The sequence below is a fragment of the Acipenser ruthenus genome, chromosome 55, assembly GCF_902713425.1.
Source record: "Acipenser ruthenus chromosome 55, fAciRut3.2 maternal haplotype, whole genome shotgun sequence".
NCBI classification, from domain to species: domain Eukaryota; kingdom Metazoa; phylum Chordata; class Actinopteri; order Acipenseriformes; family Acipenseridae; genus Acipenser; species Acipenser ruthenus.
Window position 1 is genome coordinate 5,142,947 of NC_081243.1, and position 15,087 is coordinate 5,158,033.

General features: G+C 48.4%; 4 non-coding genes across 4 annotated transcripts; 1 reads left to right on the plus strand and 3 right to left on the minus strand.

Annotated features, from left to right (window-relative positions):
- The first annotated feature begins 8,954 nt into the window (after nt 1-8,954).
- trnag-gcc (transfer RNA glycine (anticodon GCC)) lies at nt 8,955-9,025 on the plus strand. The gene has a single exon. It is a non-coding gene; the product is annotated as a tRNA-Gly (tRNA).
- A 293-nt stretch (nt 9,026-9,318) lies between these two features.
- trnap-ugg (transfer RNA proline (anticodon UGG)) lies at nt 9,319-9,390 on the minus strand. Its single transcript has one exon. It is a non-coding gene; the product is annotated as a tRNA-Pro (tRNA).
- A 2,380-nt stretch (nt 9,391-11,770) lies between these two features.
- Nucleotides 11,771-11,844, minus strand: trnan-guu (transfer RNA asparagine (anticodon GUU)). The gene has a single exon. It is a non-coding gene; the product is annotated as a tRNA-Asn (tRNA).
- A 1,219-nt stretch (nt 11,845-13,063) lies between these two features.
- trnan-guu (transfer RNA asparagine (anticodon GUU)) lies at nt 13,064-13,137 on the minus strand. Its single transcript has one exon. It is a non-coding gene; the product is annotated as a tRNA-Asn (tRNA).
- Nucleotides 13,138-15,087: the final 1,950 nt, after the last annotated feature.

Below are 15,087 nucleotides of genomic sequence, written 5' to 3' on the forward strand. Positions count from 1 at the left end.
CAAACTGTTAAACCGCCAGAGCATACGGGAGATACTGCACAACGTGATCGAGGGAGCAGAAACATAACGATAGGTTGCGGATGCAACCCCGGTTCCCTGAAAGAGAAAATAACCATCAAGGTATGGGACATTGCCGTCAGGCAGTAGGGATTGGCTGAGCTTTATGTCAAAGCTGCCGATAGGCCTCCGCGAAAGCTGCCATGTAAGCCCGCCCCCCTGGGAGCTTACTATACGCAGCGCGCGGAGAGTCACTTCCTCTTTTGCCCTTCAGGCCGTGAAGGCCTCCAGAGCGGCCTCGCGGCTTGATGGTTATTTTCTCTTTCAGGGAACCGGGGTTGCATCCGCAACCTATCGTTCCCTTTCAAGTCGAAAATAACCATCAAGGTATGGGAACAGTGTACCCAAGCCGTCGCGAGGGAGGATTCTCGGCAGTAGGACAGCCTTACGTCATAACGCAACTGCGTAGGCAGTACATCTACACATATGCGGAGCTGCGCCTCAGCGTCTATGCTCGCAATGACACCTGTCCCAAGGTGGAATAGTCACACCATATTGTCAACCACTCTAGACGTCCGCAACCTGAGGCGTCATAGAGTGCAACACAGATGCTCCAAATGACGGAGCAGAGGATTCCAGTACATTTAACCTGTAAAACCTCATGAAAGTATGCAGGGTAGCCCAACTGGCTGCCGCGCAAATATCAGACACCGGCACCCCTCGAAAGAGGGCCCAGGATGTCGCCATACCCCTGGTAGAATGCGCCTTCAACTGCCCTGGTGGTGGAAGGCCTGCAGATTCATACGCTAATTTAATAGCATCCACTATCCAGTGGGAAAGGCGCTGTTTAGACAGTGGCTGACCCAAAGATCTAGAACCATGGCATATGAACAACTGTTCTGTCTGCCTCCCAGTCTTTGTACGGTCAATATAACACCTCAATGCCCTCACGGGGCAGAGCATGTGTAACCGCTCTTCCTCTGGGGAAGAAAAAGGAGGAGGATGGAACGCCATCAACTCGACTGACTGGTTCATGTGGAACGGGGATATAACCTTTGGTAAAAAGGCCGGATTAGGGCGTATGGAGACCTTAGAACTGTCTCCTGCAAAACGAGTACAAGAAGGATGCACTGAAAGTGCATGTAACTCGCTCACGCGTTTTGCTGATACCACAGCCAGCAAAAATGCAGTCTTAATAGATATGAGCTTCATATCCACGCTGTGGAGAGGCTCAAACGGTGCCTTGGCAAGGGCTTCTAGCACCACATCAAGGCTCCACGACGGTAAACTGGTCGTTCTTATAGGCCGCAAGCGTCTTGCGCCTTTCAGAAACTGAGATGCCAAAAAATGGCAACCAGGTGATAACCCGTCAATGCGTACATGGCAAGCCGAAATAGCGGCCAAATACACTTTAAGTGTAGAGGGAGACTTACCCTCATCTAACAGCTTCTGCAGAAACTGTAATATCACTGCCATAGGGCAGGAGACCGGGTCATGGCCCTCAGCCAGACACCAACTCTGAAATAATTGCCACTTATACGCATATTGCGACCGAGTAGTGGGCACTCTCGCACTCTGAATGGTGGATATAACCACCGTCGAAAGCCCTAAGGCTGACAGGCGCTCCCGCTCAGGGGCCAAGCCCATAGCTGCATGAGCTTGGGGTTCGGATGCCATAGCCCTCCTTGGGCTTGGGACAACAGGTCCGCTCGCAGAGGGAGCTCCCTTGGGCGACCGTGCAACAACTGCACTAGACTCGGGAACCATATCCTCCGAGGCCACCGAGGAGCGATCAGGATCACTGTCGCTTGCTCTACCCTGACCTTCTCCAAGAAGGCGGGGAGCATCGAAATCGGTGGAAATGTTTACAGGAGCCCTGGCGGCCATTCGTGAGCCAGTGCATCGACTCCTAGGGGGCTGTCAAGGTCCTTCACCGAGAACCATAGGGGGCAGTGTGTGGTCTCTCGCGAAGCGACGAGATCGACTTGCGCTGTGCCGAACCAGTCCCAAATGCGCTCTACCACCCGAGGGTGAAGACGCCATTCGCCCGCAAGAGGACCTCCTCTGGACAGGAGATCCGCTGCGTAATTGACTCTGCCCGGCAGATGAACTGCACGCAGAGAGGCTAAACGCGGTTGAGCCCAGAGCAACAGCCGCGTTACCATCCGGTGAAGACCGGAGGACCGCAATCCGCCCTGGCGATTGATATACGCCACTACTGTGGTGTTGTCTGACCGCACTAACACGTGCTTGTTTAGAAGCACTGGCAAGAAGTGCCGAAGGGCGAGGTCCACTGCTCTGAGTTCCAGAGCGTTGATGTGGGCTGACCTCCAGGGTCCTGACCACACTCCACGGGTCCCTGTCCCGTTCTAGACTGCTCCCCAACCTTGGATGGAAGCGTCGGTTGTGATAACTTCCCTTCGGAAGATGGGACCCAAGCGCACGCCCTGGCAGATGTTCGACTGAACTTTCCACCAGCGTAATGCTTCCCAGCAGGTTCGGGATACCCTCAGCCTGCGGTGCTTGTCTCTCCGCGGGTGCAACGCGAAGGCATTGAACCAGGCCTGCAGAGGTCTCTGGTGTAGTAAGCCCAAAGGAAGGGCTTGCGAGGCGGCAGCCATCAACCCCAGCATGCGCTGACAGAGCTCCATGCTGACTGTTTCTCTCAACCTGAATAGGGAGAGACACCGCCCTAATGAGGCAACTCTTTGTGTCGATAGGGTCGCTTCCATGGACACTGAGTCCAGATGCAGACCCCAAAACTCGGTCTGTTGGCTGGGCACGAGGCGGCTCTTGTCTGGATTGACCTTCAGACCTAGCCGCTGAAGATGGTCTGTAACCATCACTGTGTGCTGTGCCAGCTGCTCCTTTGACTGCGCGCAGATGAGCCAGTGGTCCAGATAGTTCAGCAGTCGAACGCCTTGAACCCGCAAGGGGGCTAAAATGGCGTCCATACACTTCGAAAAGGTTCGAGGAGCTAGAGACAGGCCGAATGGCAGGACACAAAACTCGTAGACCCTGCTCTGAAATGCGAAACGTAGGTACTTCCTGTGACCCGGATAGATGGGAACGTGAAAGCATGCATCTGTGAGGTCTACGGTGGTAAACCAGTCGCCCTGCTGGACAGACTGGACAATGTGCCTGTGCGTAAGCATCTTGAACGACAACACCCGTAGGTATTTGTTCAGTAGTCGCAGATCTAAAATAGGGCGGAACCCGCCGTCCTTTTTTGGCACCAGGAAGTACTTGGAGTAGAACCCCTGGTCGGTCAGAGCAGGGTCTACTAGTTGAATGGCACGCTTCTTGAGCAATGCCTGTATTTCTGCATTTAGAGCTGAGGACTGAACCGAGTCCTTCACTGCAGTTACCACCACTCCCCTGAAGGGGGGGGGGGGGGGGTTAACCGGAATTGAAGGGTGTACCCGGTGAGTATAGTCTTGCGCACCCAGATGTCGTTGGTGCATTGTTGCCAGAACAGAAGCTGTGGAACAGTGTAGGGGTGGGTTAATGGCTTCCGGGGTTTCTCAGGGCTGCTTAGGCTGTGCTCGCTCACGAGGGGCCTGACCAGAGCCACAAGGGCGTGGTCTGCTACCTCCTCTGGGGCGCCACCCTCCGCGCTGCGGTCTTGCAAACGCGGGTTGGCTGCGTGCTGCAACCCCCAAAGGGGCGGTTTTACTGCCCTGTGGGTGCGCTTGCTGCTGCGGCGGCGCCCTGCGCCATTGGCGCTCCTGCGGCCGCCTTGGCTGGAAAGGCTTGCTTGGCCACATCTTAGCCAACTGCTGCGACGCCTCACGCGCCTTGACGGAGCGTTGCAGCATCTCCTCCACCGCTGGGCCAAACGTGTGCCCCGGGGATATAGGAGCATCTAGCAACGGGGCCTTATCAGGCTCCTGTACCCTGGCCTGTGAGAGCCATAGCTGCCTCCTTGCCACTACAAGGGAAGCAATGCTCCTGCCCTGTGCTCGCGCATTCAGCTGAGCCAGCTTAACCAAAAGCTGTGCAACTGCACCCAGCTCGGTTCTAAGTCCGACGGATGGGGACTCAGGCAGGTTGCGAATCAGCGCCGCCTGGTAGACTGTCAGAAGGCTGGCCACGTTAGACAGTCTAACTGCCTCTGTAGCCGCGGCATAACCCTTTTTTAGGTGGGCCTCCATAATCCTACACTGCCTGTTAGGGCAGGAAGGGTCCTTAGCCAGCCCCGATAGTGTCGGCGTCTTTACTAGCGCGGTGAACGCGGCGCCCACTGGCGGAAACAACGCTAGCCCAGCTTCACTCGCCCCGTGCATGTTGAAGGCCGAAGCCTTGCGAGAAGTCGCAGGGGCGGAGGCCGGTGCTCCCCAGGTGGACTGCACCTCCTTAATAAAATCCGGGAATGCTGGGAGCATCCTGGACTGAAGGGGCGGAGCCGATGGCAACTCAAATAGAGAGCGTCGTGTTGGCTCTGATGCAGGCCAGTCCACGCCTAGGTGACGGGCTGCCCTCTCCACCACTGACCAGATAGGGTCATTAGTATCCAGCACTTCAGGGTCGTCCTGCCCAGAGTGCTGGGATGCCACCTCAGGCTCTGTGTCTTCAAAGAGCGGGTCTGCGTCAGATGCGTCCCTTGAGACAGCATCGGCGTCCCACTCTACTTCCTGGGGCACTGGTGGTGGAACCATCGGCTGACTAGCGCTGGGTCCGGTTACCATCTCTGGGGCCCGAGGCGCCACATTCGCTAGGGTCATGAGGAGGGATTGTTGTCCCATCATGAGCTCCATAAACTGCGACATCTTGGAGGTGAGCTCAGCCACCCCAGATGTGTCCTGATGCCGTCTACCCCTTCGAGGGGAGCGAGAGTGCCTTCTCCGGTGAGGCGATCGAGATCTGGATCGAGACTCCCGACGGGGGCGAGCCCCGCGAGAGGAGGGGCTGCGGGAACGTTCCCGAGCACGTCTAATTGGAGACCTCTGACCAGCTGTAAGCTGGGAAGATGGGCTCAGAGGGAGCTGAGACGTCGCCGGCAGCGACACGATAGATGATGGTGGGGCCGAGACGGTGTGGGACGAGCCCGAGGATGGGGAACGACCTCCAACCGCCTTCCTAGCTCTCTGGTGCAGGGTGCATGTTTGAAACCCCGCACATAGCTGGCAGTATGCCCTGTCTGCCAGGGAAGATGCAGCATGGTCCGGCCCTAAGCATGCGACGCAGTCCTCGTGAGGGTCGCTGGCAGGCAACTTGGCCTGACAGGTCACGCAACGGTGGAACCCAGACATTGTAGAATGCCGAAGCGTCTAGTATTGACGTCAATCACCAAGAGACGTTAAAAGCCGAGGTGTGCGCGTCGAACGCCGAAGCGCCGGGCACCAAGCGTCAAGCACCTGAAGTGCGTGCGTCGAGCGCCGCGGCGTCGAGGGTGCGTGCGTCGAGCACCGAGCGCCGAAGCGTCGAGCACCGAGGTGCGTGCGTCGACGTCAAGGGTGCGCGCGTTGAGGCGTCGAAGCGTCGAGCGCAGAAGAGTCGAGCACCGAGCGTCGAGCGTCGAGGTGCGTGCGTCGAGGGTGCGTGCGTCGAGGCGCCAAGCGCCGAGCACCGAGCGTCGAGCACCGAGCGTCGAGCGCCGAGCGTCGAGCGCCGAGGTGCGTCGAGGGTGCGTGCGTCGAGGGTGCGTGCGTCGAGGGTGCGTGCGTCGAGGGTGCGTGCGTCGAGGGTGCGCCGAGCACCGAACGTCGAGGCGCCAAGCGCCGAGCACCGAGCGTCGAGCGCCGAAGCGTCGAGCGTCGAGCGTCGAGCACCGAGCGTCGAGCACCGAGCACCAAGCGTTGATGGAACGTGCACCGAGCGTCGAGCACCGAGCGCCGAAGCGTCAAGCGTCGAGCACTGAGCCCCAAGTGCAGAAGCACTAAGCACCAAGCGCAGAAGCGCTGCACAAAGCGCCGAAGCACTGCACAAAGCGCACAAGCGCTGACACCAAAAGTGCCGGAGCGCGAGCGTCGAAGCGCGAGTACCGAGCGTGGAACGCTAGCACAGACGCCTAAGCATCAGCTGACCCGCCAAGCGGAGACGCTAAGTGCTGGTACAGTGTCTGATGCTGTGCAATACCTACCTGAAAGGTGCTGGGGATTTTGCACGTTGGTGGTTGTCTTCCTCTGTATAGTGAAGGGAAAATTTTTTTTTTTTTTTATGTGGACGCTGCAATAGGAAAAGGGAGTGTAGTGCAATACCACGTGGCGGGAACGCGCCGCGGGGGGGCACTGCAGAGCAGACTACCCGCACACACACACGGTTTAGCCTAAGCTAGACCGAGGATGCAAATGCGCATGGCCAAGGCCAACGCAACACGCGTCCGACACACAATGTACAATATATACCAATATATATATATACACAATAAATATAATATATATACAATATATATATACAAAAAACCCACACAATAATAATTAAAGGAACAGAGGAAAGACAGGGACCACGAAGAATGCGATGCCGAAGCAAAGCAAAAAGGAATATATAATGTAAACAATATATAATCCTAAAAAATAATACAAATATACAATAATAAACAATAATAACTCCGGAGAGTATAACTGAAATAAACTCGGAGAAGGGTATAAACCAGCTTCTCAAGCCTAAGCTTAGTGAGTACAGTCAGTTAAATAGCTCTAAGTCCTACCGCTACTGATGCTGAAGGCAAAAGAGGAAGTGACTCTCCGCGCGCTGCGTATAGTAAGCTCCCAAGGGGGCGGGCTTACACGGCAGCTTGCGCGGAGGCCTATCGGCAGCTTTGACATAAAGCTCAGCCAATCCCTACTGCCTGACGGCAATGTCCCATACCTTGATGGTTATTTTCGACTTGAAAGGGAACATCTTGTTAATATTTAAACAAAGCCAGCAGCCACTTTATTGATCACTATTGGAATACAGATGCTTGTGTTAAAGATGTTAATAGACTTTCAATGTACACGTTTTAGAGCTAAGCGTTTGTTGAGGCAGTTCAAGCGCTGCACTTTCAGGCAGCCAGTTCTAGTGTTTGCCTTTTGGACTTACTCTGGAAGGAATACAAAAAAAAAAGAAACATTTGTTGAGAACCGCATTTGAGAGAAAACTTAACAGTTTCGAAACTCATTAGTAAAGGCATCGGATTCTATTATGGTGTTTCCGAGCTGTTGAACGTTTCGCTTGTTAGGGCGGGCAAGTCTGTTACAAAGAATTGCCACACTGTATGTATCTCCATAATGCTTTGGGACTAAATACGCCGATACATTAAAACTACTTGGAGAATGCGGTCATCGATCCTGCTACTTCTCGCATGCTAAGCGAGCGCTCGGAAATATTGTTTCAAGGAAATCAACAGCTGATACCAACTCTTGTCAGCACTCAATACTAGTTTAATTTCCATTTTAAATCAGACTAAAATAGTGTTCCTAACACAGATTGCATTTTTGTTGTAAACAGACTAGTTGTTGAAGACACTGAAAATACAATATTAACATTATTGGCAGACCGTCGCCCCCAACTGGCAATATCTTGGTAGTACAACAGAGACTTCATATGATACAATGACTGTGCAACAACGAGGTGTTACATTAACAATACAAACTAACTTGAGACAGCCAAGCAGTTAAAGCAGACCTTAAGTTTGTCTTGTGATACAAAAGCAAGTTTTGGCATTTTTGCATTGCCTGCCTTGTCAAACAAGCTCGAGCCACAGCACACAGCGCTGCTGCATCGGGACACAGAGGTGGATTTTAAAGCGAATGAATCAACGAGCTGAGACTACTTTTTGAAGAAATTGAAAACATACCTCTCGTCGAAATATTTGCTATTTAGTTAATTAATTTATTTTTTGAATTTGCAATTGGCAGACTACATTGCCGAGACAATCTGAATTGCTCGTATCAAGCTGCGATGGAGCCTATGAGAATCGCTGGCATAAATCAAGGGGAATTAGCTCAAATGGTAGAGCGCTCGCTTAGCATGCGAGAAGTAGCGGGATCGATGCCCGCATTCTCCAAATAGTTTTAATGTATCTGTGTATTTAGTCCCAACGCATTATGGAGATAAATACAAAGTGTGGCAATTCTTTGTAACAGATTCGCCCGCCCTACATGTGTATTTTAAAGCAGTGTCTCCTAATTTGTAATATTCCCCAGACTGAAAAAACTGCAGTGCGCCCTCCATCGTATGTCTTCCGAGAAGCACAAATGGATTTTTTTAATTTATATTTTTTAGTAATGGAAGAGTTTCTGTTAATTGAGAATAAATATAAATGGCTTGAAGTTTGCTTTAATTTGTAACGTGTTTGTAATGAAATGTGTTTTTTTTACCAATCATTGTTCTGTATACTAGCTACTGATGCATGTCCAGGAGATTACTCCTCTGCTTTCCATATGGTCTAGCAGTTAGGATTCCTGGTTTTCACCCAGGCGGCCCGGGTTCGACTCCCGGTATGAGAACGTCTTTGTTATTTTAATTTTGTTACAGAACTGTGGTCATGTGTAATGTGTTTTCATTATAATAATAAAGCTAGTTACTTGAAATGTATATATATATATATATATATATACACACACACACACACACAGAATGATGCAATGTATTTGACTCTATTCACATCACCTCACATTTCACTGGTTGCCTACGAGGGCTTGAGAGGGGTGACGTAAAAGTGAGAGAAAGAGCAGTTTAGACACATAACATACAACAATCTGACACTCGCTCCCGACGGGTCAGGCAGCATCCTCTCGCTCCCGGGCGTTTAATAGAGCAAAACTCTGTCTTTCCAAAGAATTGTGTGGTTTGGTCTCCGAATGGAGGCGTGGGCTGAGGGCTGATTGCACAATGGTTAAACGAGGACTGCAGTCTTTGTTGAGTCTGCAAAGCTGTTGCTGTGACACGCCTTGTAATATGGAATATATTGAAACCGAATTGTCTGCTTGTGTAACACCTAGCCAATAAGGAGTAATTAAAACGTCACGCGATCATTGGTGGTTCAGTGGTAGAATTCTCGCCTGCCACGCGGGAGGCCCGGGTTCGATTCCCGGCCAATGCAACCTTCTTTTTCTTTTTTACTTTATGTATACAATTACAGCAGCACGCAGTAATCAATTTCAATAATCAATGCCTTCAATCAGTAAAAAAAAAATCTCCCCGTCGGGGAATTGAACCCCGGTCTCCTGCGTGACATGCGGAGATACTGACCACTATACTAACGAGGAAGGCACAAGCAACCTGCCAATATGGCAACGCTTTTAGTTGCAAAGCGTCTAAGTCAAAACTGCCTGCTGAGCTTAATGTCGGTTTACGGATCGAAAACAGTATAGTACAAAAACAAAAAAAATATTCGGGCTCGTCCGGGATTTGAACCCGGGACCTCTCGCACCCAAAGCGAGAATCATACCCCTAGACCAACGAGCCAGCTGCCGGTTTTATCCGGCGGCCGACGCGTGATACAGTCTCTGGCAGCAAAATAAGTGCAGCATGACCAGAGTCCCGTTCCGGAATGCTGCTGACACCTCAGACGAGGGGGGCTTAATACTCGCCAACGCAACCTTCATTATTTTTTGGCATTCTTTTTTTTTTTTTTTTTTTTTAAATTCGCAGCACGAAAACTAGGATTCACATGTGTTTCACGTAACACTTTTTCAATTCATTCATCTGGTCACAGTGTTTTACTGCTACAGCAGGACCCGGCAATGCTTTTAATGGAATCGGCATTAAAAGCTGCCACGTCAGTGGAGAACTGCCCGAGTACTCTCGCTCTCATTTCAGACAAGGGGATTTGAATTGCCTTCTAGCCGTTCTCGCTCACGCCGGGCGCCGTGGCGTGTGTCTGTAATGCCAGCTACAGGGGCAGGTTGAGGCTGGCGGATCGCTTGAGCACGGAAGCTCTGTGCTGCAACTGGCTGTGCCGATCGGGAGTCCGCACTTAGCACGGCATCGACATGGCATTTCTGGGGGAGCTCGTGAATGCCAGGCCGTCTAAGGAGGGGTGAACCGGCCCAGGTCGGGAACGGAGCAGGTCAAAACCCCCGTGTCGCACCAGTAGTGGGACTGCTCCTGTGAGCGGACGTTGCAGTGCATCCTTTGCAAAACAATGAAACCCAGCCTCCTTTTTTTCTATTTATTTTTTGAAGTGCTGTATCACGCGTCGGCCGCCGGATAAAACCGGCAGCTGGCTCGTTGGTCTAGGGGTATGGGGTATATATACAGAATGATGCAAATATAACTGACTCTATTCACATTCCCATCGCGACATCATCTTAAACGTCTTAACTCTCAAATACCAATTTCCACTGCATGCAAACTTCAAGCCATCCTATTGATTTGATCAGGAGCAGTCTAAGAGTGTATTGTCTATTGCGTTGTGGGAGGACGCTTTGACTGAAATGTTGATAATCGTAGGACATTATTATTTGTGCCTGGAAGCTCAAATTGAATGAAATGGACTTTGAAAGTTGTATTAAGTGCCTTGATGAAGGGGGCAAATGAAGAAGTGCAAATCCGGGAACAAGAAGGTTGCAGGAATGGCCTGATGCTGGGAAGCTGGAAATTAACGTGACAGAGCAGAAGGAAGCAAGTTTTCTTCCAGGACAACCTTGTACTTGGCTTGATTCATGCCAAAGCTGCCCGATTCCAGCCTTGCTGAAGCACCCCCAGATCATCACCGATCCTCCACCACATTTCACAGTGGGTGCGAGACACTGTGGCTTGTAGGCCTCTCCAGGTCTCCGTCTAACCATTAGACGACCAGGTGTTAGGGGAAAGCTGAAAATTGGACTCATCTGGGGGTGCTTCAGCAAGGCTGGAATCGGGCAGATTTGTCTTTGTGAAAGACGCATGAATCAAGCCAAGTACAAGGTTGTCCTGGAAGAAAACTTGCTTCCTTCTGCTCTGACAATGTTCCCCAACTCTGAGGATTGGTTTTTCCAGCAGGACAGTGCTCCGTGCCACACAGCCAGGTCAATCAAGGTGTGGATGGAGGACCACCAGATCAAGACCCTGTCATGGGCAGCCCAATCTCCAGACCTGAACCCCATTGAAAACCTCTGGAATGTGATCAAGAGGAAGATGGATGGTCACAAGCTATCAAACAAAGCCGAGCTGCTTGAATTTTTGCGCCAGGAGTGGCATAAAGCCACCCAACATCAATGTGAAAGACTGGTGGAGAGCATGCCAAGACGCATGAAAGCTGTGCTTGAAAATCAGGGATATTCCACCAAGTATTGATTTCTCAACTCTTCCTAAGTTAAAACATTAGTATTGTGTTTTTTAAAAATGAATATGAACTTATTTTCTCTGCATTATTCGAGGTCTGACAACACTGCATCTTTTTTGTTATTTTGACCAGTTGTCATTTTCTGCAAATAAATGCTCTAAATGACAATATTTTTATTTGGAATTTGGGAGAAATGTTGTCAGTAGTTTATAGAATAAAACAAAAATGTTCATTTTACCCAAACACATACCTATAAATAGTAAAACCAGAGAAACTGATAATTATGCAGTGGTCTCTTATTTTTTTCCAGAGCTGTATATGCATCAGCACTGTGCTGTGGCTCAAGCTTGTTTGACGAGGCAGGCAATGCAAAAATGCCAAAACTTGCTTTTGCATTGTAGAACCTATTTAATTTAAATGCACGCTATGCCTTTAAGAACACAAGTGCCAATTGAGAACATACCGGCAGCTTGTTAAGTGTTAATTGTCTCCCCTTTGTACCAAATATATTTAAACCAAAGGAAATAGTAATGTATTACAGTGCCATTTTCTAATGTGATTAAGAAATGCAAAAAGCACCGTCCCTGGGTGGGCTTGAACCACCAACCTTTCGGTTAACAGCCGAACGCGCTAACCGATTGCGCCACAGAGACCAAACTGTTAAACCACCAGCATATACGGGAGATACTGCACAACGTGATCGAGGGAGCAGAAACATAAACTAATGTTAACAGAAAAGAAATATAAAAAGAGAATTTCGACAAAAGCTGCCGGGAAGCACTGCCGCTGCTGATTGCTTGTTTCTACGCGCTTTGAAAAGGGAGTCTCGTCTTCCAGAATATCACTTACAATGTGGGCCATCAAAAATAAAAAATAAAGTTTCTAAAGAAGATGATTTCAGCAAGCTAAAACACCACACGAACACTTGTCATGTGACACTTTCTATATTGGCTTGCTAGCTTGCAATTGGCTGCTGGTCCGCGGCGGTGCGGCACTGAGCGCTGGTTTATCATGTTACAGATGTTATACACTGAGCGCTGGTTTATCATGTTACAGTTGTTACACACCAGCGCCAGTAGGCACTGAGCGCTTTTCACCTCCAGCGACAGTGTGTCACTGACGCTGGCATGCGTATCGGGTTTATAATGACGTTTTTATTAATGCCACTTTCTTACGGACAGTAGTCAGGGTGATGAGACAAGACCAGAGCCAATAAACCTGTTATTTTCTTGTCCTTTTACTACCATATTCTATTGTGCTTGTTCAGAATACGCGTGAATCCTGAAAACATCTTGTTAATATTTAAACAAAGCCAGCAGCCACTTTATTGATCACTCTGTGGATTAACCGCTATTGGAATACAGATGCTTGTGTTAAAGATGTTAATAGACTTTCAATGTACACGTTTTACAGCTAAGCGTTTGTTGAGGCAGTTCAAGCGCTGCACTTTCAGGCAGCCAGTTCCAGTGTTTGCCTTTTGGAGTTACTCTGGAAGGAATACAAAAAAAAAAAAACATTTGTTGAGAACCGCATTTGGGAGAAAACTTAACAGTTTCAAAATGCATTAGTAAAGGCATCGGATTCTATTATGGTGTTTCCAAGCTGTTGAACGTTTCTCATAATACACAGGTTTACTGGGGTGACAAAAGACCCTAGCCTTGTCAAGCCAAAATAGCTCAGTTGGGAGAGCGTTAGACAGAAGATCTAAAGGTCCCTGGTTCAATCCCGGGTTTCGGCAAATAGCAAGACTATTTTTGTTTTGTATTATTTTGAACTGAAAAACAGAGCACATTTTTTCTTCAGTGTAATTTGACTAAATAACAACGTATCAGCGTGCCATTTTCTAATGTGATTAAGAAATGCAAAAAGCACCGTCCCAGGGTGGGCTTGAACCACCAACCTTTCGATTAACAGCCGAACGCGCTAACCGATTGCGCCACAGAGACCAAACTGTTAGAAAGCCATCGCATACGGGAGTGATTAGCAAAGCGAGATTTATATCCTGCACATTTATATCCTACTCCCCCATATAGTCTGGCTGTGCTGATGTCCTGTCAGAGCTATCAATTATTATTATTATTATTATTATTATTATTATTATTATTATTATTAAGCCATTGTAAAAGCAGAGGAGACATTTTATATTTAAGCCTGTGCTCTTATCTCAAACCATAGCACTTCTGTGGTGTAACTGGTGAACACATCGGCCCATGAGAATCGCTGGCACAACTCGAGGGGAATAAACTCAAATGGTAGAGCGCTCGCTTAGCATGCGAGAAGTAGCAGGATCGATGCCCGCATTCTCCAAGTAGTTTTAATGTATCGGCGTATTTAGTCCCAACGCATTATGGAGATACATAAAGTGTGGCAATTCTTTGTAACAGACTCGCCCGCCCTACATGTGTATTTTAAAGCAAAGTCTCCTAATTTGTAATATTCCCTAGACTGAAAATTATGGATAATTAATAATTAATAAGGATAGTGCGAATGGTAGAAAAAGAACCAAGGATAACTGCCAAAGAGATACAAGCTGAACTCCAAGGTGAAGGTACGTCAGTTTCTGATCGCACCATCCGTCGCTTTTTGAGCGAAAGTGGGCTCCATGGAAGAAGACCCAGGAGGACTCCAGTTTTGAAAGAAAAACATAAAGCCAGACTGGAATTTGCTAACATGCATATTGACAAGCCACAATCCTTCTGGGAGAATGTCCTTTGGACAGATGAGTCAAAACTGGAGCTTTTTGGCAAGTCGCAATAGCTCTATGTTCACAGACAAAAAAATGAAGCTTTCAAAGAAAAGAACACCATACCTACAGTGAAACATGGAGGAGGCTCGGTTATGTTTTGGGGCTGCTTTGCTGCGCCTGGCACAGGGTGCCTTGAATCTGTGCAGGGCACAATGAAATCTCAAGAATATCAAGGCATTCTGGAGCGAAATGTACTGCCCAGTGTCAGAAAGCTCTGTCTCAGTCACAGGTCATGGGTCCTCCAACAGGATATTGACCCAAAACACACAGCTAAAAGCACCCAAGAATGGATAAGAACAAAACATTGGACTATTCTGAAGTGGCCTCCTATGAGTCCTGATCTGAATCCTGTCGAACATCTATGGAAAGAGCTGAAACTTGCAGTCTGGAGAAGGCACCCATCAAACCTGAGACAGCTGGAGCAGTTTGCTCAGGAAGAGTGGGCCAAACTACCTGTTAACAGGTGCAGAAGTCTCATTGAGAGCTACAGAAAACGTTTGATTGCAGTGATTGCCTCTAAAAGTTGTGCAACAAAATATTAGGTTAGCCGTCCCATCATTTTTGTCCATGCCATTTTCATTTGTTTTCTTATTTACAATATTATGTTGAATAAAAAATCAAAAGCAAAGTCTGATTTCTATTAAATATGGAATAAACAATGGTGGATGCCAATTACTTTTGTCAGTTTCAAGTTATTTCAGAGAAAATTGTGCATTCTTCGTTTTTTGTGGAGGGGTACCAACAAATTTGAGCACGTCTGTACAAGACAGAATACAATTAGTAGAGCAGTATTCTATTATTCACATGCTAAAAAAAGTTATGGGTTGTGTAAATTATATACATACATGATTATATACATGACCTGTGGTACACTATCTCCTTATTTGTACAGATACTGAAATAAATGTACACAACACCTTTATGTTCTAGAAAATTACAAATAAAGTATAATGTATTTATTTTTTGAAATCCAACACTCATTTGCAACACTAGACCACATAAAAATGCTAGTATTGGAAATGTTACACAAACCTGTAGTAAGTGACCACCTTGGTATTAACTAGTAGAAGTAGTTCATCAACTCGTCTGTTTGCATAGCCATGAAGAAACTGATACTTCATGCTAAAAAAAAAATCTATGGGGAAAAAAA